At 36.4% G+C, this 27904-nt stretch overlaps 2 long non-coding RNA genes across 3 annotated transcripts; one reads left to right on the plus strand and one right to left on the minus strand.

The window, feature by feature from the left end:
- Positions 1–631: 631 nt before the first annotated feature.
- On the minus strand, positions 632–16775 carry LOC107052686. Of its 2 annotated transcripts, none has more exons than XR_005857404.1 (4): positions 16386–16775; positions 10585–10675; positions 2309–2355; positions 632–882 (listed from the first exon to the last, which is right to left on the minus strand). It is a non-coding gene; the product is annotated as an uncharacterized LOC107052686 (long non-coding RNA). The 2 variants fall into 2 exon arrangements; XR_001465326.3 differs by lacking the exon at positions 16386–16775 and adding an exon at positions 10872–11639.
- Positions 8139–27904, plus strand: LOC121109729. The gene is made up of 5 exons (XR_005857405.1): positions 8139–10284; positions 14171–14253; positions 19544–19600; positions 21859–21985; positions 27692–27904. It is a non-coding gene; the product is annotated as an uncharacterized LOC121109729 (long non-coding RNA).

Consider the following 27904-nt stretch of genomic DNA (forward strand, 5'->3'; position numbering starts at 1 on the left):
GGCCTTTTTCAACCTTAACAATTCTGTGATTCTATGATACCTTATAGTATTCTTTTTTAGCTGTTGCTCATAATTGTTCTAAAATCAAAAGAGAAGTCTATAAAAATATGCAAATGATAAGTCTGTCTCAACTTAGTGCAAATATAACTCTTAACATCCTGCATGTGGTTTTATATACAGACTGATTTTCTAGAAAACATACAGAATCCATTATCTATAGAGCTATATAACTATTTTTGCAATAGAATAAGAAGTACTGAAAGGAAAAAGGCAGAGGCAGGGGAGTGGAAATCAAATCCATTACATCATTGCTAAACACATCTTTGTAACCCATTCTTTAATAAATCAGATGGTTGTGGATCTGTTTGTGGCTTACATAAGAGAAAAATGGACTGCAGCTTGTCTGAGCTCAGACACATTACATCAGTGTAAATGGCACTAAACAGCAGTGCAGAGCCAGAATTTAATCATCAGTACTTTTGCCATGGATTTACGTGTAATTAAATCTTTCAGAAATGATGGATGATCTGAAAATACCACCAGGGAAGTGTTCTTTGGTTCTTTGGTTAGGATATCCTACACATGCGAATGAAAGAAGATAAAATGTCAAAAGGAAAGAAAAAAAAAACAATTAAATTTTTGTCCTTTTATTCATTTTACATTCCAAAATGTATAAACACTGCAGTACAAACCAAATTCTTTGTGAGAGTCAAATATAAGAATGATGCTATTCTTTTAAATTCTTGCAGATTTTTGTTATTCACTAAGGAATGAAGGAAGATGATAACGCACATTCTTCAGAGTGATCAGAGAAAGGTCATTTCTGGAAACTCAAATATTCAATAATCAGCTCCTGTTTTAATGGATACATGCAAAAGGAGACTGGAACATAGGACAACAAAACATACACAAAGAATTTTTCATCAGTGTACCAAATTGCATCTCTCAAAGGACAGTAAATTACAACAAAAGAATGCAAAACAAAAACAACCACAAATGCGTAAGTTGCTCCGAGAGTAATGCCTCCTGTTTGTTTCTGCTCTCCATCAACATTCAGCAAGTGTTAATGAATATCAGTAGATGCCATTTTTTCTGCCACCAACATCTGCCTCTGACATCGTGGGCCAACATAACAAAATAGGAGGCATTACTTTCAGAGCAGCCCTCATAAATTCAACCACATGTTTTTACCTCTCTTTCAGTTATTTCAATATTATTTCTATAGCAAAACATCAGTGATCTAGACCTTACTAAAATACTAAAATAGAGCAATTACTTCCAATCACCGTGAGAATTCTCACCTGTGTGTAACATGCAACTATGAAATGAGAATCCCAACCCTTTTAAACTGCCTTATTTTCTGCATATACAGAAGTTGACAACACCATCAGTTTCTCTGCACAATGTCAGGCATATTTTTCTACCTTGGAAGTTGTACTTATGCTAACAGATGCAGCAACATGCACCATTTTCTCTGCTTTTCTCAGCAATGGCGTGACTGACATATTTTATAATTCTACTCCACAGAGTAGCAGATGGTGCCTACCCTTTCTTATCCTGTACAGGACTTGGTATTTCTTCTCTGTCAGTCATGAGACATGATTTTTATTTTTGCTGGCTGCACAAGCCATGAAATTTCATACAACAGTAGTTACTTCTCCTGCCAATCTCATGTCTCTTGAGGCCCAGGCTTAACAAAATCCCTCAACTCATGGGATGACTTGTGTGCCAGTTCTGGCAAGCACTGAATGATCACTGACTAGTACTCTTCAGAAGGACTGTCTTAAAGTGTGTGCAAATTAAAGGCAGTGGCATGCCATAGCAATTCAACACAAAGATTAATCACTCTCATTATCACTAGAGCAAATGTATCTATTAGCAGAAGGACTGATAATGCCAGAGCACAATCTCTTAAGCATGTGAATGGTCATCCACCCTTTCTGCTCCACTTTGATATGAGATGACAGTCCCAGAGCACATTAAGACACTACAGTACTCAACACACTGTACCTCTCAGTAAAGGTTGCTCCTTTGGGTTCGAAATCATGCTCAAACAGCTATGCTCAGTGGAACTGCTACTTGCTAGCATGAAAAATATGCCCAACAACTCTATCTCATGCTGTGGTCCTACCCTGTATTTGTCAGAGGGATGTAGTCTGACTGACTCATCCACTCACAAACAACACCATAAAATTTGTCAGGGACATTTATCAAGAAAAGACATTTAGAATTGTAGAATCATAGAATGGATTGGACTGGAAGGAAATTTAAAGATCAATTGGTTCCAATCCCCATTTCTCTGCCTCACCTTTGGTGAGTAAATAAGAATCTCCAGAAAAATGTAGAAATTGGCATCTGAAAAAGAATAAAAATACACAGGAACAGAAAAGTATAACAATTCTGATTTACTGGCATTAGTAGCAGTACTTTCTACTCTCTCCTTTTTTCTATTCCTTGTAGGTGTTCTGAGAATGTAGAGATTTTATTTTTAACCTTTCAACTGAAATGTTAAAAAGTGAAGCAAAAAAAATAGATTTTCCACTTTCAGATTATACAGTAATGCCCAGTATAGTTTTTCTCTTATTTCCGAAAAGTAATTTTATTCTCAATTTTTACTGCCTTTTCAGGTCTACAGACTTGAACAGAATCTTAAGTGTAGTGGAAAGGGAGTATTTTATTTTATGCTGAAGTGGTTTGCTAACCTGGCTCTGAACTAATACTTTTGACTCAGGAGAAACTTCCCAATGCATGCTGGAAGGAGGAACCAACAATATTTATTAAAAAACAGAGGCTTAGAAAATAACTGACTGAATGAGGATTTTTTTACAACAGTACTTGTTATGGTTGCTCATTACTTGTTCACCCATTCTCTTTTCAAGTCTCAGGGTTTCAACTTCTGCTAGGTTTGGGAGGCTAAATGTGCATATTCAGTAAATTCTGTAAGTGCTTGGCTGTTGCCAGGTAAAACTAGAAGACTGTTTATTTTAGCAGCAGCAAATCCACATGCAAATTATACAAGAGGTCTGATCAACTATTCTTAGACGATCTTCCTCATATGTCTCCCCTGATGTTTTATTTCAGCATATTTTCTCTGAAATATTCTCACTCCTTTATAATGCCTGCCATAGAATTTATTTTACCTAAGTTTTTAATATTTTGAACTGTTAAAGTCCACTGCTCTCTGACAAGTTAGCTTTCTTTGCAATAGCTGTTGTCAGTCACACACTATTATATTCCCTGAGCTTTATGGGCACATTGCCCTTCTCTGTCTTTTCTGAGTCTTCTTCCATTATAGGAACTTATTGGTTAGTCAGATGGACATACTTTTTTTTTTTTTTTTTTTTTTTTTTTTTTTTTTAAACGAACCACACAGTGCTTATGTAAAATCTCCACATTTAGGCGTACAAGCATGTACCCTCAAACACTGTGCAATTGTTTGTTGAAGTCTTCATGCCTTACTCGTTATTTTACTTCATATTAATCTCATTTTTATATTCCAGTAATAAACTTATGACAGGCATATGGTGTTTTGAAAATATTCCACCACAATAATGAACATAACATTAGTCATCAGAAGACTTCAGTAAAAAAAGTCTTTAAAAGTAGTGCATGTCTTACAATATTCCTAACTACTGAAGAGTGCACAGTGATGTGTGTGCATAAAATTGCGCAATGGACTACAGCCACAGAGAATTAAAGTTATTGCTTAGTTTCAGATAGCTATAGTATTTTTAAATCTAAAATAATATTTTTTACACATATTCAATTTAATAAGAGATTATGAGTAAAACTTTGAAATTAAGGATGTTATTATGAACAGGAAAAAGGTAAGCATGCTTAAGTTTGTTCTCCCTTACTGTTAGGGAAGAATACACTTCTAATCTTTAAGGCCCATGGATCCAACTGGAAGGCATTCAAGGTTTTGTGCATTTAAGGCAACTATTAGTGCAGAAAGAAATGAGACTGGAATAAATTTTTTTCATCCATACCTTTCCAGGTGAGTAGCTATGGTTTTGATAAGGTGATTTTCTGTGGAAACAGTTTGCCTTTCTTGAAATAGGTTTCTAAGCAGAAAACTAGGATCAAACTCAGAGAAAAAAATTCTGGTTTTCTAATGTCCTCCTTTTGTGGCAAAATTAAGAGTTCTCACAAGAGAAAGTGGAAAAAGCATTTAGAGCAGCATTTATCAAATCAACCATTTCATGCAAATACATCATGTTGTTGAAATTATATTGCCCATGCAAAACACAAAATGTGCAAAAAGGACAAAACAAACAAGCTAAAAAGTATTTGGAAAAAAGAAACCATGACAGAGAGGAACTTTTCAAATTGAGAAAATCAGAAAGGTAGGACTAAGTAAAGTACAAGCTAAGTGAAGTGCTCTATCTTGCCTTCAGAACGTATTAGCATCCATTAGATCATAAGAACTCTATAACCCGCATCAATCTTGTGACAGTGCTTCGTTTTTGTTTGTGTAGCTTGATATTTCAGAGACAGATTAATTGTGAGAGCAACAGCAATCAAGCTATTTTGCCTTAAACAATAATAGCACCATGTGAAAGGTTATAAGCTAGTTGTATTTGATTTATCTCTTTTCTTTTTTTTTTCCTTGTACAAGTACAGTGTGTACTTTATTACATAACTAAGCAATGAACCACAAGCTGTATGGCAGCTACTCATGAGGGAGTCAGTCTGTAAGACGTTCCCCAAATAGCATGCTTCATCGCATCCATACTGCATATTGCCATGGAATGGAGAGTCAGTAAAAGAATATTGTGCATGTGAGTAGAAGAGATAAAGTTGGGATCTGGTCAGCAAATGTCACCAAAATTCATTTTATGTATTTAGGTGTTTACCATGAAAACACTACCTTTCTGCTGTCAGCAAAAATGATGTTCTGCAAGTGTTTGCAAGTCAAGACGCAGGAGCATATCTTGTTACATTCTTTCAGAGATCTGCTCTTTGTCATCTTCAGTTTGACATTTTATAGGGATTAGGAACACAAGTCAGAAACAAAAAACATATATAGTTTTCTCCCTGTGGCTGACTATTGCTGGTCTTAAAAGTCAACAAATGTCAAATTTCAGTTTACTGAATTCAGCTTACTGAATTACTGCATCAGGGACAGTAAAAATCAGTCTTAGTAGAGTTTACTGTTCTATTCCTTTCACATACAATGAGTGAAAAAAAAAAAAAAAAAAAAAAAAGCTTTTACTATACCTGACAGTTGTTTACAATAACAGTCTTGACCATCTGACAGAAACAATCAGAATTGCCAAAATATAATATAGTGGCTACATAAAGTACTTTAATATTTATTTATTTATTTATTTATTTATTTATTTTGGCTGTTTGAATGACAGAAGTTCCCCCATTGTGACTTCAGGTATTTGTTCTCTATAGAAAATACAAAAAGAGCTTTCGAAATTGACCATGTATCACTGAAAGAAATGAAAATCCCAGCATATATTTTATTGTGCTGGAAATTTTCATGGATACAAATGTAAACATAAAGAAAAAAATGTGACTTGAAAGGATATATAAATTTCAAAGCTATTTAAGAATTACTTTAATGAGAAAAATACATAGGTTGCTCCGAAAGTAATACCTACTATTTATCTAAATGTAAATTACAAAAGATACAAGGAACACAATAACACTATTCCACAGAGCAAATTCTCAGCTACAAAATGCTATTTTACAACATAGTCACCACCATTTTCTATGCATTTCCACCAGTGATGAACAGTAGCTTAAAAATATGCATGGATGTCTGGAGTGTGGCTTCTTTTTTATCCTGCTGTTGCCACTGCTGAAATGCACCACCTGCCACCTCACTGTGCTCACAACTACTGGTTGGTCTCCATAAAAATTCAGCAGCAAGCATCAATGGATGTCAATGGAAGCAATTTTTTTTTCTGCATGGAGGAATTCAATGACACACTTTTGCTTCATCTGTGCTACCATGTCAGGCACCATTTTGTCAGACTGCTCCTCTGCTGCCACCTGTCACATGGCAATAACGTGTAGTGGAATATTGGCAGGAAGGTTCAACATTTACTGCCATACCACCAACGTCTGCCTCTGACATTGTGGATCAATGTCATAAAATAGGAGGCATTACTTTCAAAACAGTCCTTGTATAAGGAAACCATAGTCATTTTATCTTAGAACTGTTAACTTTCAACTTTTAACTTTCCGTCCTTTATAGATGTTATCCTGTGTAAAAAGGAAATGGCTACTAAATCAAAACAAACATATTTAACTGCATCATTATTTGGCACAATCTGAGCAGGGTATTAACAAGCGTGAAATTCACCACCATTATTTAATCTTACTTATAATGTTACTGCCCTCATTACTGTGCAATAAATTGATGCTGAATCTTCTTAAACTGTTTTCACAGTACTGATCTAAATCCATCTGAAGTCCTCTACTGCCTGTTAGATCTCAGAAGCAGACTGATTTTTTTTTAATATATTTTTTGATTTCTCTTTCCCAGATTTGCCAGTGTAACTACAAAGTTAACACAGAAAGAGTGATTATATCACAGTCAATCACTAGAATTTAAGTCTTTCAAAGCCACAAGTCTTCATAGTCAAGACTGATTTTGCCAGCATTTAAATGAGTGTTGAATATGTCTCTTACAAGAAACAGGCAAACAAACAAAAATAAAGTGAACTTTAGGCAGAGACAGAGTGACTACTTCTGACTGCAGATGAGTAAACAGTGATTGACATGCTACAAACATCACTTGTATTTGCAGCATTCCTTGGCAAAACAGGTCTGTTGTTGCAGCTGCCCCTTCTGAGACTGAGGTGAGGGTTAGACCGCGTACCAGGTATTTAATCCCAGCAGCCTTCAAGCCAGCACACACAGCAGCTACAGTTAGCACCCATATCCCCTTCTATTCTTTTGCAGGGCAGACAGAACAGAAAAAACCAAACAAGCAAAAAAAAAAAAAAAAAAAAAAAAAAAAAAACCAAAACCCGGCATATTCCAAGTTTCCTCTTGTTCTCCAGGCATCTTTATTATTTTTCTCCCTTTCCTAGGATAAGAGAATCCCAGGTCCAGTTGTGTTGAGGCAAGGCAACAAGGTGTATATACTGGTGCCACTTTGGACTGATTCTGAATCAATGCTATCTTTGTGTTAATCCATACAAACCTTTTATATTGACACCTAGTAGAATGTGCTGCCAAACAAACACACACCACCACAGTTTTCATTGAGTAGCTAGGCATGAAAGTGTTAGCCAAATTAAGAAGGTTAGCGAAAATTTCTAGGCTACAGAATTTCAGATTATTAGGTTCAAACTTGAATATTAATGTGATTTGAATATTAAGCAAGAACCTTGCATAACAATTCCAGGGCATAGTCCAAGTGTTTAGAAGACCATGTAATAGAGTTTCACGCATCAGATCAGTATCTGTTTCACCTTTTGAAACAAACTCCACTAGTTCTTACTGAACAATGAGACCTGGAGCTTCTTTTCACACCCTGATCCAAAGCCTTTGGAAGCCCACATAAGTACTCCCACTGAATTCTAAAAGTTTTGCATTAGGCCTTAAACGATGATACATGCTATGGTTGCTTTAAAAAGCAGTCATTAAGCCCTCTTGAAGCAAGAATTCACAATATCAAGCTCTATTTTTTCCATGCCTGGATGATGGGGTATTCAAAAAGAACACCTTTGGTTTTGACTGAAAGCATTTAGCTGCGGTTGCTGTATTTCCTACTTGTAGCAAACCAAACAAAAGGGCAATATTTTGTAAATGTAGTATCAGTCTTAAATTATATTTTAAGTGGTTAAGTTACCACTATTTTGCTATAGACGATGACAGAATCAGGACAGCTGACTTAAACTGGTTAAAGTGATATTCCATATTATATGACATCATGTGGAAAGAGTTGTGAGGGAATGGGAGTTCACCTCTCTCTCTTCAGCTGCTTGGGGGTCTAGCTGGGCATCAGTCTGGGCATGGTAAGCCATTACTTGTGCATCACTTGTTATATGCATTCATATATATATATAATATATATATTTATTTAAATAATATATATATACTATATATATATGGTATATATTTATTTAAATAATATATATATATTATATATATATGGTCATAACTATGCTCCTTTTCCTTTCCTGTATTTTAGTTTTATCTCAACTCTTCTTTGTTTTTTTTGATTCTCTCCCCCATCCCAGTAGGAAGGGGGAGAGTGAGCAAACGACTGAGTGATGCTGAGCCACCTGCCACGTTAACCATTATAAAGTTTCTTCCTCATACAGAAATACAAATAAACTTTACAACAACAAACCATTAATGAATGGAAGCATAGTTGTCAGAAACTGACACTCCTTGACCATGTTTTTCCAGATGTTCCAGGTGTGGAGGGTGCAGTGTTTAATATCAAGTTTGCTTATTTAAAAACACGAGGTCTACTCTCTGGAAGTAATGTTTCCAATTTTAATGTGCCCATGACATCAGAGGCAGATGTTGGTGATATGATAGTAGAGGTTGAACCTCCCCACCAATATTCCATTTATCTCTCTTGCCTTGTGGCAAATGGCAGCAGAAGAGCAGTCATATAAATTAATTGTTTTATCCAGGTATATGAAAATAAATATAAGATCAGTGGGAAATCTACTCTATTTCTTTCTAAAAGTTTTGTTGTTGTTGCTATTTAGCAAAATGGTCAGCTTTTCAGTATTAATACTGACAAAATGATGTATATCTTTTCACTATCCTGAGGAGTTATTTAAGATTTAGGCACTGGGAGATTGCTAATGTCTGCTCATTATATTCATAAAGGTTGTGCACTGAAATATAATGCTATATTTGGCACTAATTCAAAAAATGTCTTTGCTACAGTATTGTCCAATAGATATTTGAGTAGGGTATGGCAATAGGCCAAAACTTATGATAATGCATTTTCACCATTACAGGGAAGATAATGCAGCTATAGAGGCATAATGAAAGGGCAATTTCTGTCTTCAGACTATGTACACAGAGCAGAATACTTTTAGCATTTTATTCTCAAAATGGGTTCACACCTTTCACCCAGACACCTAAGTGTTACACATGGTGTGAAGAAAGTGAGGCACAACAAAGAAGCACTTTTAACAGACAAGATGGGCCAAAACACAGGTAATAGTCAAAGGTCATACATATATTTCTGGACAACAGAAACATGCCAGTCTGGGCATTAAATTCTCATGATGAATGTTCAGACTAACAACTGGAACTTTGAGAGGACTAAACGGAAACTGATTTTATAACCATAAGGCATATGAAAATCGATATGTCAGATTATCAAACTTCAAAAATCTCAATGAGAGGAGTAGAGTAGGGCATGCTCCATGACCTACTGTTCTGTGTTTCTCATGCCCTGAATCATGATTTAAACTTAAAATGTATATATATTACAAAATTAATGACTACATAAAGGACGTATATTATTAAGTATTTCATATTAAATATCACAAAGTCTGAGTTCACAGCCTTGTATTCTTATCCAAATCACTAAACTATTTAGCATTTACCAACTCTGTTGTGGTGTTTGATGCTGTCCAACATTGCTGACTCTCAAATATGCTGCAAGTGAGAGAACAATTATTTGTTTTGCTGGCTGCTTAACCACAATTGATTTTTCAGCTCAAATAAGTAAGCAGAGCAAGTAAAGCAGAGCAAGGGCTGAAATCTGTGGATTCACTACTCTATATCAGCTGAAGATCGAGTCTGAAATAAAGCTCTTTCTTCAGTATTGGATATGGAACATGGAGGTTTCATGGCTCTCTTCAGCAGGGATGTGTTGTTTATTTCATTCCCAAGGGAGAAAAAGAAGAAAGAACTTCCACTCAGAAGTATCAGGCTTTTGCAGGAAATGCCTGTTGGACAGAGAGCACTGACATTTCTGGTAGAATTGTTATTGGTAATCCTACCTGAACAGCTGCAGAATAAACTGTAGGAAATTACAGGGTTTTCTTCTGCACCCAGTGGTACAGATTTGGAAAAGATGTTAAAGAGCTTCCAAGCAGCATCTGTTCCTCTCCAGAAGGGAGAACTGAGACACACCGGCAACTGCAGGGTGGTGGCTCTTTGCTTGTACTCTTGTCACAATCCACTTTTAGAATCCCACTTCACAAACCAAGGGTTCTGGCCCAGGTCACCGAGCAGACCATCTGCACGTCCAACCAGTGCTCAACAGCAGCCAAAGGGGAGTACCTTCACTGCTAATTCCTGTGGCTGAACAACTGTCACAAGTGTTTTCTTTCAAAGGAGGTAATAGAGTTGAACTTGGGTTGCCGAAGATAATCAGAATGCTGAGAGGACCAAAGCCATGCAGAACTACATTTGTGGTGTAGATGCCATAGCCACGCGTTCAGATATTGGCTCCTGAGCTAAAATTAGGCCCTAAGACAAAATCTTGTCACCAAAACAGCACCAGAGCATCCTAACCATCACTGTAAGACAAATGGGATCTCTGCCCATATGTGCTACTTCCTGGCTTTCACACATCCAGTTCAAACGGCAGTTCCCTAACAAAAGAAAAGCCCATGGCAGCTTTGGTCTCAGGCTTACCCTGCCTCCATTTTGCAGACGTGTTCACCCAGGTTACAGCTGCACAGTTCTTCTCCATCAGTCCTTTGTTTGAGTTTGTTCTTTATGGTTGCTAATGGAAAAAAAAAAAGGAGAAAGTGAGAAGCAAATGTCTGGCTGTGACAAAGCAGTGGCCAGAAGTCACTGTAGGCACAGGGAATGATTGCAGTACGCATTCAACATCTAAAATCTGCAATTATATCATTGCTTGACATTTTTTGATGTCAATAAATCTGTAAGAGCAAATAGAAGCTAATGAGCTGATGCACCTTTAGAAGACCTGCACTGTTCTTGTGTGCTGCTGCTTTTAAGTCGTAGCTCAGACTAAGCCCAAATAGCTGGGATGTTAAGTCCTGGGCACATAAATCTACAGCACTGATCTTGAGGGATGATCTCTTTCAAATGCCACTATGAACGTAAGCGGAAGAGCCTCACAGAGAACAGCTTCCGGTCATTTAAAGACATTCTCAGAATTCTCATATCCTTTACTGATTGTGATTTACTGTCAGTATTGCCTTTATGGTGAATACCATTCTTCAAATCAAATTAAGATTTTTTATTTTGGTTTTTTTTTTGGACTACATGAAGAATGATTTTTACAGGAGACAGCTGTTTTCAATTGCCAAAGCAGACACGTTCCCTGGAACGAGGTGATCAATGCTAATTTTCCAAAGGGCAGTGTGTGTTGGTGACATTTTATCTTTTGTTAATATTTATAAAATAAGCCCGTAGTTTATCTTCAGCTCGGCCTGTAAACGCTGACTTAGAGTCCAAGTTGTATTGCTTGCTTCTTTTTGCAGACATCAGCTTTAACATAAATCCCTTTGCCAGGATACGATCTCTTATCATTAACCACCAGCACAGTCCTTATCCAACTTTTCTGGACAGAAAAGCAAGATAAGTGTATAATATAGCTTTGAAGAACCTAGTTGAACCCTCTCTCAAGCAAAGTTCATCAATGGTTAACTATTAAGCTTGACTAGTATGTTTGCATTTGACCTAAAGATGACTTAAGAAACTATTTATCTGCATGAGCCCCAGCCTTTGCCATCCAGCAGACGTTAGGCACAGCATATGCATATCCTGCACAGTATTCCCGTTGGTGTGGATGCAGTACTGATACATGGGTCTGTGTTTGCAGGCATTTTAGGATTCTCTTCCAGAACTCTCAAGAGATATCTACCATTTTCTTAGATCACAATTGCAAAGCCTGGGGAGTTAATCATTCCTTTATGATGTTTCCAACACATCAATTATGAATGAACTCTCTATATTCTGTGGCTTTCTACTTTTATACCCATGTGTGCTTGTGGTGGAGAGGATGAAGGGGAGAGGCACGGAACTCAGAGAAAGAATTATCATTAGAAACACTTCAGTTGGAAGCCCTCATCTCCCCAGTACATTGCCTTGCAACTGATGAGGCCTGAACTTCAGAAAGATAAAACTTTGATAAGAAGCAGAGTGAAGGCTAACATATAGAATATTCTAATGCCGACTAAGAAAGCTAAGCTGGGGATTGGTAGTTGCCTGTGGAGGAAAGCTACTTCCAACTGCAGACAAATGAGGCACGTCCAGAATCGCCACTCACTGAGCAGTGTCATAAGGCGTGACTGGGACTCTGCAGACACTGCTTTGGGTAATCTTCTAGGTTTTATAACCTTTACCCACAAACAGTGTGTATTTACTATCACCTTCCTTCCTTTTCCAGAAAGTGTCTCATTGTACCCTAACGCACAGGCATGGTTGTGTTTCACCTGGGGGATGTGAATCTTCTGTGTGATTTACACTTCTCCAAACCAGATCTAATATTGCTATTTAAATCAGATGCAGAATGTCATAAAAATATCTATCCATACAAATGGTTACATGGAACTAGACCAAAGATTTGGGATTTAGGTTTGCATATTTTCTTTTTCCTGAGTGTGTTGATTTGGATGCTTAATGGCAAAGAAAAAATATCTGTAGAAAAATAAATTGAGAACCATAGATTCCAGAATTGTAATATCACTCATATTAACCCAATCCATATAAGCTAATAAGAATACTTTTTGTTTATTTAAGCGTAAGCATTTCTTTTTTTTCAGTAAAAAATATTTTCAATCCATATCTGCATTTTGGAGAGCAGACACAGGAAGAGCCTTTGGATAATATTTGCAGGTTTCTCTTTGGAAGGAGAAAGAAAATGATGAAACTGTTTTGCTGTACAAGGAAAATATGTAGTCTTTCTTTGCTAGCATTCAAAATACTGTGACCTTCAATTTTCTTTGTCTATAAGGGTTCCAAAATCTTAGAAAAGAGCTTGAAATTGAAAAAAAAAACACTTTACTTGAAGTCTCTTCTGGGAAGCAAATATCATTCATCACCAGATCTGTGTAGCAAATAGAAACACAAGTCAAGTTTCAGGAAGAAAAAGGCATAAAAACAGAAAGAGAGACCCTTGTCTAGTTTACTTCAGAGACCTAAGATAACAGCTTCCAATGTGTGTAGGTGAACAAAAAATTCTCTACTGAAGTGATTTGAAATTGCTTATGATGTTTCTTCTTATAAAGCAAGGAGGAGCAGAGAGAGAAGACGAGTAGCATGTTGGAACCCAGGATACTTTAAGCAACAGGCTTACTTTCAGGAAAGTTCTATACCACACTTATTTATGCTTGTCCTAATATGAATTATAGTAGATTCCTTAAAGTGAGAATCTGATACTGTCTGTGCTGTGACATCTGTTAGTTGATCAATTACTTCTCTTCTGAATCTTCTGTAGGCTTTTTCCCTAACCTACATGGCCTTACTGGAATGACTGTTGTTGCTCAGATGATAGAAGGGCAATAGTCTAATCAGGCTGCACACTATACATTCTTATCAAGTCTGTGAAACAAACCTGAAACATATAGCTCTGCCTTCATTACATTTCTTATGCATGTTCATGATAAAAAAAATGTCATTTTGTATGGCTTACAAATAGTTGGCCAAAGCATGGTACCACTGAAGTTCTGAGTTCATTCATATTGAGTCAACTGCCTCACTAACTGTTCACACCTGTACATTTATAATTTAGAAGAAACTAGGGTTTGGGCTTTTTTTCCCCTATCATTCAGAATAGTTTACTGCTATTATTCCTGAGCTGTTAAATAAACACCATAAAGACATTGCTAATGACTTAATTGGGTTTAATTTGAACTGGTTTAATACAGAGGGGAAAAAAAAAGCTGACAACCATATTTGTCTAAATTATTTTAGCAAGATATTTAATTAGTTACTTTCGTACAGCACTGGAGAAGTCATAAAGAAGATAAACTGGTTTTCAGTAGTAGTGAAATCTGGAGTGCATTGGTGACAACTTCGTGGCATAGTTGATAGTTTGGAAAGTAGATGACATGTTCTTTGTTAATTTTTTCCTACTGCTTGTGAAACTACAAAACAATTAAAGAAAAAGAAAAGCACAACCTTATTCATGGTAATCTGCACTAAGAATGTATTTTTTTTGTTTGTTTGTTGTTTGTAGAAAGTTAAATAATTTCTTGCATAGTAGAAGAGTTAAAGAATAATGGCTTAGTTAAATCTTTCCTTACAGAGAAAACAGCACTGTAATTTCATTGAAATGGCTGAGATTTCAACCTTCATCAGTCTGGAATCTGAAAAGCTTTAAGATTTAAGGTGTGTGAAATAATAGTTTTATCCTTTAGAACAAATTATTTGTCTCCTGTTCCCATAATTATTCATCACTTGCATAGAGTTATGTTTCATTAAAAGAAAAAAAAAGTCCTTGAAACAATACAGAAAACCTAAGAATTTTTATTCTGTTTATGACCATATTTGCATATACAAAACAAAACAAAACAACAACAACAAAAAAAAAACAGTAAATTCACACCTACCTAAATTCTAGATACGTGCAAGTAATCTTATAAATCACTTTAAACAGATACCAATGCCCCTCACAGGAAAAAACAAAAGCATGACATGATGGTGAGATCTCAACACGTAAAGACTTCAAAGAGATACTGAGGAGTATACTGTTGGTTTATAAATTATTGAATATTATTAGATATGCTATAAATAAATTCTCTGTACCATTTTTCCAACATAATTGATTTTCTGTCTATATAAATAGTCTCAAACTCCATACAGACCAGTCTGCGCTTAATCCTGGAAATTCTGAATGCATTACAATATCTTCATGCCAATAATGGGGAAATGGAAATTTTCTACTCTCTCAGTCAAGGCTACTGTGTATTGTGAAAACCAGGAAAACTCATACTTGTTCAGTATCTGACGTGGAAACATCAGTCCTACAAACTTGCAGCATCAATTTTTAGGACATACATACAGCAGGAACGATAGTGGTTTCTTAAACTACAGCTGCAGCACAAGCCTTCAAGGAAAGCATTTAAAAGTTTAAGCTCAGTTTCTCAATTTTGTGTAGCAGGAACCAGTACCCTGAGCCACACAGTTACATTACAGCCACTGGCAGGATTTCTACTGCATCTACCAATAAACCTTCAGCGAGTACAACGATTAAGGCATTATTAGAGTCTCTGAGATATGCAGCATGATGCAGTCTTAAAACTCTGCTGTACCAGACAGAATTAGCTAGAGTGATCCATTCTTCAAACGAAAAAGGGATTTCACTGTTAGCACTCCAGAATGATTATTGCTGTTTAAATAGCAAGTGACAGTTTGAGTACATTAGGTGTTACATGCAGTACTCTCTACGAGCTAAAACCATTATAATTAGACTGCACGGGAAACTCTGCTTGCAAATACTGACATAGTATTGTGGCACACTTACATTCTGCAGTGCGTATCTAATTATTTATTTATTTACATTTCAAACTTCCAAAATAGCAAACTTCATACTCAACAGCTAATCACTCGCTGTGATAAAATATAAACCATAAATGTCATACAGCACATAAAGGAGCAGGTTTCTGTTTTACATTGGGTTGTATTTACCAGATTGTAGTATTCTTGTATATACAGCATCTTGCTTGTGTGGATTTGTCAAATGATTTCACTACCGAGTAAAATGTCATTGTGTTTAATCAAACATTTTTTAACTCTGTTGTGACAGTTTGAAAAGTTGCTGATACTTTTAATGTAGCCAAGTACAGGCAAACTTGACATTCACTTGGAACTATTTTGCTTTATCTGCGGCTGATTTAGACCAGTACTATCATAGACAGTGAAATTTTATAACTCTAACTCATAACACATTTTAGTTTAAAAACAATTAGACTTATTGCTGCCAAAGATGGTAATATTCCTTTGAATTTATTGTTCTGAAGTTTCTTCAACGCACACAGCACACAATACACCTGCCTCTACCGAAGCTGAAGAACTAAATAATGCCAGTGTGTCAAGACAAGGGATGATACACTGCAGAACTTCATTTTTCGAGAGGCTACAGCATGAACAAGTCTGTACATGTCTTGTGTACACAATCTGTTTTTATTTTTGCAAATCATCTCTCAAGTTTATCTCCTCCAACTACTGTTTCTTCTTGATTCCATGTTATTCTGAACGTTCACTGTCTTGCACACACCTACACGTCACACTTCCCAACATTTTCCCACCTGTATTCTGTTGCACATTCATTGATTACAATTTTGGCAAATAGTGACAAGCTATTCAACCTCAACTGCAGCAGCAGAGGAGACAGACTTTTTTCCAGCTAAAATAGTTAGCAGTGTAATAGTTCCACCATAAAAACAACAACAGCAACAACAACAATGTCAGAATAATGAAAAAAATAAGGAAGATTAAATATCAATATAATTGATACTCACTGTACGAAAATGTTCAGACTGAAAAATACTCGGGATTCTGCTGGTCTCCATAAGGGAATAACAGGGAGTCTTGGCCTTTGTACTGCATAGCCTAATCTCAAAGAAAACTTAATATTTAAACACAATTACTGTGGGAGAAAATGATTAAATTGTCTGCCAAAAGATCCCATTAGATTCAGTTCATGTTTAAATCCACTTAAATACCCAGAATAGAAGGAACAGTTGAAGGCTTCCACATTCTGCACACTTTTCTTGTCCTTTTAACTTACAGTCTCACATACACAACTCTTCAACAGATTGCTGCCTATTTCTGTAGGAATTAATATTTCATTAAAATAAAGGTTAGCACTATGGGGTGTTAATGGCACTGCATTTCTATTCACAACACTAAGTGTAACTTGAATCATCAGTAGAAGCAGCAGAAGGACCAAAAGGAATGACCTTTCTTGAAAGATACTGCAGGAAGAGAACTGTCAGTAAAAAGCAGATCATGTTTTACCTATCCCCTTACACAAAGCTACTTCCTGTTTTGGCACTTGGAGTATAGGATTCTTTCTGAGCCATCGACTTGATGCAAAAGAATCACTTGCCAACATGGAAGTGAAATAAGAGCTCACACATTCCATGCAATGTCCTGTGGCTCATCTGCAGCAGTCAAATATACATGAAGCTCTGTGCTCTTTCAAAATGGTAACAAGTTTAGCACCGGCACATTAGAGAAATAGATGACTTTGTCTTATTCTACCCTGTTCTCTTTAAAATTCCGAGAATGTCAGGCAAATGCAACCATGATGCAAATGCTGTAAAAAGACCATAATTCCAAAAGCAAACACTGCTTACTGAAGATAATTTTTCAACAATTACATTGTTTCTGAATATAGTCTTCTGATTGTGCTAAAATTGCTATATATCCTTGGAATTATGATCAAACTGCCTGACAACTCTGTTTTTTTTTTTTTTTATTTAACTTGATTCCAATAATTCTATGATTTAAAAAAAAAACAAACAACAACAACAATAAAAAAGCAAAACAAAGCAAAATAAAACAGCCAGTCTAAATGTATCTAAAAGCATAAATGTGATAGACATTTCTAAGTAAAAAAAAAAAAGCAACATATTCATTCTTCAATAGAGAATGCATTTTGAAAGCAGTTGCTTCTCAGATTTGCTAATGCTTGAAGACACTTTCAAAAAGCTTCACTACAGATCAATTTCTTTCTACTATCTATAGTTCATACATCTGCAGGAAGGAACTCTATACTAGATCCACCTAGATTTGAGCATTTTATGTCTGTATTTGTTATTCTTTATATCCTCATTTTACCCTCTAAGGAAAAGGGAGTTTCTCTCGAAAGAAAGGATAATCATTGAGAACAGTTAAAAAATACATTGAGAGTTACTTTTATATAATATGGGATAAATATGATACTCATTTGCACTCATACAGCCTCAAGTGGAATAACCTATTTTCTGTTTGTTTTAATAATGAATTTGTGCTTCAGTGGACAAAAAGAGGCCTACTGTTCATGGTTAGTAATTGTTCAGATAAAAATTTCACTCCTGTCCATAATTCAACAGACAAATTTGAGTTTTAAGGCTAAATTTTCAGTCACTGATGACAATTTTTATTCAGTCATATGTACTAATTACTGAATAAGATTTTTTTTTTGTTTGAACTTTGTGTTTGCATAAGCATGTCTCTAATGCTTATTCTTAGATTTCAAGGAAGCAGTTCAGTCAGAAATATACCATATTAAAAAATTTCAGATTATGATAGGACAGTATTAGTTCCTTCCTCTCTCCCTCTTTCCACCCCCAGAAATAAATAAGACTTTAAGGAGGTGAGCCTTATTAAACAGCATGGGCCAATCAATTCATCTCAGGCAGGATCTCCTCTATCCTTTTTTTGCACACATTCATCTAGTATGGAGTAAATCCATTTTCTAAGCTCTCACCAGAACTGGGACTGGTGAGTTTACTGAAACATAATTGTCAGTCCAAGCATTTCACATTGCAAGAATTCTGGATTTCAGGAAAAGATAAACATATGTTGCATCTATATGACGATAACTAAAGAAGTCGAAAAAATAATTCACTTTTGTTTCTACAAATGTAATCAATTAAACCCTCACTATGGATGTCTCTTCTTCCATTGCTGTCTTACTGCCCTTACCTAGTACATTTCCCATGAACTGATGTATGTGAAAAACAAATTGTAATAGCATTGCATTAGCTACATGCTAAATAAAGAATAGATTTCTGGAGAGACAGAAGGTTAAGATAAAGAGTAAGTTTAGGGTTTCTTTTCTTTTATTTTGTTTTTATATTCTCAAATTAATTATCAGTAGTGCTTTCAGAGCAAAAAGAATAACCTTGGTTGGAAAACATCTAATGAATGTCATTCTAAATTACTCTCTGGAGAACAACTCTAGCAATTTCGTTCATCTTTTCTCAGGTAGCTTTAATTCTCTTTAAAAGTTCATCTAAAAAAATAATTAAGACAAAAACAATCCCCAGAGGCAAGGGAAAGAAACAAAAACAAAAGCAACATAACACAGGTTTGTAATGGCACTCTTATTGAGGCCTTAATTAAGAGGAGACATTTGATCTCTCTATAATCATTGCCTTAAATTAAATGTCTTGAGTACAATAACTAAAATATTATGGTATAATTGAAAGCAATAGAATGGAACAACCTTGGCTTGTTCTCAATTCTTACAGATCTCATTTTGTAAAAGTCATTAAAGTCCATATTTCTATTGTTTAAAGGTAACTTCTTCCCATGAAATTAATCACAAGAATAACAGAAGTGGCAATTGCTAATATACTGCTTGCATAAGAAAAAAAAAAAAACTCCTGTGGATTCGATATTTTGATAGGCAGAGTAACAAGATCTCTGAAGCCTTTTTGACAATTAGCCCTCCTGCAAGGAAGATGAGATCACTTTCCTTTACTTTAGTGTAGGTAAATCTATTGAAGTTAGAAATTCATCAAAATACACAAGGAGGAGTAAGTGGGGAGATTAAAGAAGAAAGTAAATTTTTAGGGAAGTACCATAAAGAAAAGAAAAAAAAAAAAGAAAGAAAGTTGTAAAATTAACTAATTAAAAAATAAGTAAAAAATATAAAATGTATTTTCTCTTAATTTTTATGATCTAGCTGAAGATCATGAATTTTTAGGCACCATCCTATTTAGGAGACATAATACATACATGGGTAAGTTTTCAAATCCTTATTCTATCTATTTGTTTTACGATGAGTTTAGTACTAGAGTTTTCATGGATTTTTATTTATTTATTTATTTATTTATTTATTACTAATAGAGGAGCAATACCCTCCTGGATGACTAAGGAAAAACAAGTAATGTTGAAAGCTGTTTCATTAGCCGGTTACTTCACAGTAAATGAAAAAAACATGCAGGCAAACACGTATGGCACTTCAGGTATTGGAGGGTCTTACTAAAGTCGTCTGAGCTTGAAGCACATTTCTGAAAAACCTGAAGCAAAATTCATAAAACTAAATTGAAGGTTTTGCATATTCAAAATACGATTTCATTTCTACAGTCTTCACTACATGTATCATATGGGAAACAAATAATAGGAAATAGATATCTTTTTTTCTTTCTGCTACTCTTTAACACACGCAAAAAAAAAAAAGTAAATTGTTCTTACATCCATTGTAGCAGAGGTTTTTGATTTTATTGTAAGATTAGTTTTATTTTAACCTTTTAACCAAATTTGTCAAATCTTGCTCTTCAGAGATGGAAAATTATTTATATCCAACTGGTTATCTTTCAAAAGGCTGAATATTTAGTTTCTATGCTAAGAAACTAACAGTCACAGAATCATAGAATGGTTGAGATTGGAAGGGAGGTCATCTGGTCCAACTAGATGCTCAGGGACACCTAGAGCAGGCTGCCCAAGTCCACGTCCAGGTGGCTTTTTACTATGTACCAAGAGAAGACTCCACAATCTTTCCGGTCAACCTGTAAGAATGTACTGCCTACATGAGCCAAAACATCAAAGAAAAGCACAGCAGTCCACAAGTGACTGAACAGTCAATTTCCCAGGTGAGATGTATGTGACTCAGTTCTTTCAGAAGAGCTTTTTCGTTGTTAACAAAGTTATCACCGAAGTTGCATATTAGAGACTACAACAAAAGTAAGGCTTAGGTAGAAGCCAGAAGCCTCTCTGCAACTACCGTGTTAATGTCTGAAGGATCTTAAAGTGAACTTACACCATGCTAAACTCATAGAATCATAGAATCTTCAGATTTGCAAGAGATCCACAAAGATCATTTAGTCCAACTCAAATGCACTGTGACAAGTGTGTGAAGAAATTAATAGTGTAATTACACCAGTTAGGCAATTCTTATAATTACTACTATTGTTTATTTATTCCACTGTCAGAAGTTAGAAGAATCAGCAGTTTAAACAGAGAAGAGTGTAAATTTAAGTCAAATCAATTGCTGATAAAGCTCACTAAAAATGATGCAGGAGTAGGTACAGCCAGACATGCCAGTTTTTACTGTGTTTTGTAACATGTGTACACAGACGTGTAGTTTTTACTAATGCATTATTATGCATTAATTATCTTTGTAGGTTTTGGTAATACTTAATCTTTTATACATTATTTAAATTAGAGAGCAAAGTGTTGCATTACTGGACCTGCATGAGTTAGGATATCTCTGGACAGGGAAGCCAATGGGCTTGAATAATAAGTCATAGAATCATAGATACCCTCTGATCATCTCCCCAGCCCTCCTCTGGACCCACTCCAACAGTGAGTAATATCTTATTACAACAGTGTCTTATTTAGTGTATTTTTTACTGCCACATGTTGCTAATACGGAACTTCAGACTGCTTTTATTCAGTAGACTCCTACATTCGAATTGCATGGGCTAAATTCTTTGCTGCAATAGCTCCACTCAAGCTCAGAAAAAAATAAGGGGCCTAGGGGGAACGTAGGTAGTAACTCAGCAGAATGTTCAAGTCATCAGACTGGATTTAATATTAGGATAGAAATCCATCAACTGAACTGTGAGGGCAGAACATTTTCTCTCTTAGGTATACAGCAGTCAAGTGCAACCCCTGGCAAGGACACTGTAATAGGAACTATCCAGGGGTTATTCAGTGATAAGCCTGGAAGGCTATTAAAAGCTTGTTCCAGAAGACACCATCACCATTCAAACCTGTGCTCACCCTCAAAATAAGAACAATGGGGCATTATACCATCATTCACAAGTTCTGACTCACCCTCTCAATATGCATGGGGGCATATTAGGGGCATAGGTTTTCAACTTGGATTTTTAATTATGTTTGTCTTCAGAATGACAAGTTGGAGCAGAGGTCAGAGATCTCTTCTCAGCCTGCCACTGGAGGAACAACTGACTAATTTTCATTCGTAAATACTAAGCATATTTAAACCTTTGTTGATTTCCAAAATGGACTAAGGGCATTCGCCTCTGCTTTTAGCTAGCACTCAGCACCTTGAAGAACTGTGTTCTCTACTGAAACAATTGGCAGTCTTCCTTCCTCTGTTTACACCAAGTCCATGAAAGAAGCAAGTGCATAAAGAGATATGTGAGTTTCGCTTCAGAGAGTAAGTATTCCTTCTGGAAAGCTTGGAAAGAAATGCTAAAATTCTTTTTCATTTCACAGCATATCACTTGAGTATTCCTATAAGATAGTGGCACAGATGCTGGTTTTAGAATATGCAAATTCTCACAGGCAAGAACTCAGTAGATTGGCAGGGATGACTTTCCTGTGTTGGCTGGATCTGAGAAGCAGAGCATTTAGTGAGTATTCTACTGATACTTTTTGGAACAACTGCTTCTAAAAAATTACACAAAAATTGATGAAAGTATGTCAGCTTTCTTGTGAGTGCAATAAAAAAATCTTTTGAGGCAAAGCACAACAGGTCATTTTTCAGAGGGCTTTTTGCACTAGCAGAATCTGAAATCTCAGCTTCACAAAATTATCTTTCAAGATAAAAATATAAAAAACCACTATACACACTCTTTAAATTTTAACAACATAATAAATTTAGAAAATGCTCAAAATACAACGTTCTTCTCACACATTACAAGTTTTTCTTAAACATGAAGGCTGTTCCATATCATATGTAATAGCATGGTATAATAACATTATACAGTCATATTTTAGACACACTGATGTGTTTATAGATGTTGGGAATATGATATTTGTAGGATACTGTGATCTGAATGAGAGTATTCTATTAGTCTTCTCTAATTTCCAGTGAATTTATCATTATTCCTTTGAGATATACCTCTTCCTTTTCATTAACCTTAAAATAGAGTGGTATTTTAATCATATATTTTGTATTTCAAAACTTCATATATAAATGGGTATTTTAGAATTATATGTCTTTCTCCTACTGATCTAGATTCCTACCTCAGTTACTTCCCTCAAGTACACAGTGACCAGAATGAAAAAAAAACAACACATTTTCATGCTCATTGGCCAGTTCTAGAGCTTACTTCTGCAGCACCAGTGCCAAAAAGACCTTACAGCCTTTAAGGGAAATACCAGTACAGGTATTCAGGTACACTGATGGTGCTTGTGACAAAGGCTTAGATGATACTGAATGAAAAATAATCAGACTAGTCCAGAAAAAAGAATCCAGACTAGTCAGATATGAGAAAAAAAAAAAAAAGACAACCACATGCATTTATTTAGTTCAAATATTATTTTGTTAGTTCAACAAACCTATATAAGCTAACTGAGAACAATCATTGCATCAGAGAATCCTTAGAGTTGGAAGGGGCCTTCAAAGGTCATCTAGTCCAATTGCCTGCAATGAACAGGGATATCAACAGCTAGATCACATTGCCCACTTTGAAAGTCTCCAGGGATGGGGCATCAACCGCATCTCTGGGCAAACAGTGCCAGTGCCTTCCCACCCTCACTGTAGAAGACTTTTTCCTTATATCTAACCTATATCTTCCCTCTTCAAGCTTGAAACCATTTTCCCTTTTTCTATCACCACAGACCCTAATAAAGGGTCTGTCCCCTTCTTTCCTGTAGCCCCCCTTTAGATACTGACAGGCTGCAATCAGGTCTCCCCACAGCCTTCTCTTCTCCAGGCTAAACAGCCCCAGCTCTCTCATCCTGTCCTCTTAGGGAAGGTGTTCCATCCCTTGGATCATTTTTATGGCCCTTCTCTGGATGCACTCCAACAGGTTCATGTCTCTTCTGTACATCTGCATCTGGATGCAGTACTCAGGTGAGGCCTTACCAGCACAGTATAGAGGGGAAGGATCACCTCCTTTGATTTGCTGGCTACGCTACTTTTAATGCAACCCAAGATAGAGTTGGCTTTCTGGGTTTCAAGGGCATGTTGCTGGCTCATGTCCAGTTTGCCATCCACCAGTACCCTCAAGTCTTCTTTGGCAGGGCTGCTCTCAATCCTTTCATCCTCCAGCTTGTATTGGTAGGGATGATTGCCTCGATCCAGGTGCAAGATATTGCATTTGGATTTGTTGCACATCATGAGGTTCACTTGAGCCCACTGCTTAAACCTGTCTAGTTCCCCCCAGATGGCATCCCATCTCTATTGTGTGAACCACACCTACAGCTTGGTGTCAATGGCAAACTTGCTGAGGTTGCACTCAACCCCACTGTCAGTGTCATTGATGAAGATATTAAAGAGTATAGGTCCCAAGACTGACCCCTTTGGGACACCACTTGTCACTGATCTCCACCTAGACATGGAACCATTGACCACCACTCTCTGGACTCAATCCTGCAACCAGTTTTTCATCCACCAAACAGTCCACCCATCAAATTCACATCTTTCCAATTTAGAGAGAAGGATGTTGTGGACTATTGTGTCAAAGGCCTTACTGAAGTCCAGATAACATTAGTGGCTCTTCCCTTATTCACTGATGCAGTTACACCATCATAAACGACCACTAGGTTGGTCAAACAGGATTTACCCTTGGTGAAGCCATGCTGGGTCTCCCATATCACCTCTCCCTTCCATGCGCCTTAGCATAGCTTCCAAGAGTATCTCCTCCATGATTCTTCCTGGCACAGAGATGAGACTGACAGGCTAGTAGTTCCTAGGGTCATCTTTTCTGCCCTTCTTAAAAACGGATGTGATGTTGCCCGTTTTTCCAGTCACCGGGGACTTTACCTGATTGCCACGACTTTTCAAATATCATTGAGAGTGGCTTGGTGACTACATCAGCTCATTCCCTCAGGTTTCTTAGATGCATCTCATTGGAGCCTATAGACTTGTAAATGTTCAGGTTCCTAAGGTGGTCACAAATCTGATGTTCGCTTACAGTGGGAGGAAATTTGCTTCCCCAATCCCCTTCTACCAAACCAAACATTTGAGGACTGTGTAACAAGAAGTTATCAGAGAAGACTGAAGCAAAAAAAAAAAGAAAAAAAAGAAAAAAAAAATAACATATCTCAGACTTTTCCTTGTCTGTCATTACCAGCTTGCCTGTGTCACTCACTTGGAGGAAGTACACCCTCCTGGACTTTCCTTTTCTCGTTGAAGTACTCACAGAAGCCTTTCTTGTTCTTCTTGGCACCTCTTGCCAAGTTCAGTAGAGGGTGGGCCTTGGCTTTCCTGACCCAATCCCTACATAGCCTAGCAGCTTCCTTATTCTCTTCCCATGTTACTTGTCCCCATTTCCACTGCCTCTGCATTTTCTTCTTGCTTTTCAGTTTGACCAGCATGTCCCGGTTCAGCCATGCCAGTCTTCCTTTCCTGACTTGCTACACCTGGCGATAGAAAGCTCTTACATGCTGAGGAAAGCTTCCGTAGAGATCTACTAGCTCTGCTCTGCACCCTTACCCATGAAGACAATTTCCCAGGGTGTTTTATTGACTAATTCCCTGAAGAGCTGGAAGTCAGCTTTCCTACAATTCAGTGCCCTAATTTTACTCTTTGGCTGTCTCATATCCCTCTGGAGCATGAACTCAACTATGGCATGGTCACTACAGCCCGGGCAGCCTCCAGTTCTGATATCACTGATCAATTCATTTGCATTGGTGAGAAACAGGTCCAGTACTGCATCCCCCCTGATGGGGCCATCTATTATCTGACTCAGGAAGTTGTCCTCAGTGTACCCCAGGAACCTCTTGGATTGCCTGCAGCTCACCATGCTACTTTTCCAGCAGATGTTTGGGTACTTGAAGTCCCCGAGAAGGACAAGACTTTGTGACTGCAACACCTCCTGTAGCTGGAGGTAGAAGGCCTCATCAACAGGCTCTGTTTGATTGGATGGCCGAAGTAGGCACCGATCACAAGGCTCCCTTTGCTGCCTTGGTCTCTAACTGTCACTCATGGGCTTTTGACTTGTTCATGACTATTCTTTAGGGACAGCTCTTTATATTCTATTCCCTTCTTGGTGTAAATACCAACACCCCCTTCCTCACCTGTCCCTTCTGAAGAGCTTGTAGTCATTGATAGCCACATTCCAGCCACACTCCACAATCTAGCTTGAGTAATTGATGTGGTGAGGAAATGCAGTAAAATTAGGTCACACTTAGTTTAAACAGTAATGAGAATCTTTACACAGGAAGTAAAGGAAGGTTATGACATTGCGTCTAGATCAGATGCCTTTCTTTGTTGTAACTCATTATAACATACTGAATTTTCAGGTATTTTTTTGGATGAAATTAACCCAAGTTAGTCTAATTTATTATTTCAAGAGTTAACTAGTTAAACAACATAGTCAATGCAATGGAAATTTAGCAACATGCCAAGAAAAAATGTTTGTTTACATAATAAAAAGCTAGAAGATTCTGGTTTCATCTTTTTTTTTTTTTTTTCCTCCTGTCATGGTACAAATTAATAGTTTTAACTTTCAGATAATCCTCAGAATTACTAAAATAAGATTTTGTTAAATTTACAGCTTCTTTCATTTTTGAGCAATGATGCAGAAATAAAAACATTTAGTGTGTCCCCTCCAAATTACTTATTTACAAAAGAATAAGAAAAAATATATATATTCTATTTTATCCTTACATTGTTTTCAGTTGCTATTGGACTTTAAAAGCTCCTTCTTGCTCTCCTTTTTTAAAGACTTTGCACCTGTAGTAGAAAGCTAAAAGAAAATTAAACTCAAATGCTGTTTCATGTATTTGAGATTGACTGCATTTTTAAAAACATCTTGATTTAAAGATCTGAAATAAACTTTAAAAAGAATGCTGTTTCCCTCCAGCTCAGTTCAGTTTGAATCTCAGTCACCATTTTCCTTTGATAGTCTCTGTAAGTTGCAGGCACAGCCTCAAGCAAAGACAATTTGGAAAAACGCTGTAAGGATGCATCTGTCATGCCAATAAGCAAGGGGTAAATTTAATCTCATGGACTTGCTGTGTAAGAAACATAATCATCTACAAAAATTAAAATACACAATATTTTAATAAATTATATTGCATTAGATATAGTTTCAAGATATTAAAAGCTAAATAATATCACTATATTCAATGTCACATTGGAAAATAAATGTTATTTAGTATTTTTAAACGTGTAACACGAATTTATACAGCTATTTTATCATGATGCTACTTTCCAAAGCACCTCAGGGTTCTTTTCCCACTGCAGAAAACTACAGTGGTTTTCTATTCAAACTTTGATCCAGTCCACCCTTCTTCAATTCATAAGATCTTAACAGCTGAAGTTAGTTGCCTCTCTCAGAGAAGAATGAGCATATATTTGAAAACAAACGATGATCCTATATTAATATATTGCTATGACTGAACACCTTCAAACCATAATAATACAGAAATACTTTACATTTTAAGTCCCAAGGGCAAAATTAACTTGAATTTATTATATGTACAGAGGAGTGTATTCCTCTGAATGTATTTCCTGCTTAAAACCATAAGAGGAAAGAAAAGTTTACTTCATGGGTTTTGTTGTTGTTGTTGTTGTTTGTTTGTTCGTTCATTTTTGTTTGTTTGTTTGTTTTGTTTTTTCCTGTTGTGAGCAGGAGGCCCTTCTACGCAGATAAAAAAAACATTTCTGATCACGGAACATAATGTTTTAAAAGTCTGATTCAGGTTTTACTGATGTGTTGTAGGACTTGCCCAGGCAAATAAAAAAATACTCCTGGTACTGACAGCTCTTCAGAAATTCTCAAAGGCATCTGTTCATCAATGGAGTCTGTATGTCTTCCTGAACAGAAATCTCAAGAGATGTCAAAAGGCAGATAATACCTTGAGCCTTAGAAAATTTTACCATTTGGTTTTAATTTAAAGTCAGTTTCTTCCCTTCTTCTCTCCCTTCATTTTTTTCCTCTCCTTTCTTTTTCTCCCCCTGTCAAAGGACTCAGATACTGATAATTTGCTACTAAAGGTGGTGTCCCCTGCAAGCAGCACAGTGAAGCCTCTGACCTTAGGACCCAAAGGAGCAGAGGAAGAGTCTACATAACTGCAATAAGTGGGGTAGAAATGAAGAAATGCATGTGTACAACTAAATTAAACCATATTATTTATTTTCCTATAAAAACACGCTTGGACTAATAATGACTAGAAAATA

This window comes from Gallus gallus, chromosome 2 (assembly GCF_016699485.2).
Source record: "Gallus gallus isolate bGalGal1 chromosome 2, bGalGal1.mat.broiler.GRCg7b, whole genome shotgun sequence".
Taxonomy (NCBI): Eukaryota; Metazoa; Chordata; class Aves; order Galliformes; family Phasianidae; genus Gallus; species Gallus gallus.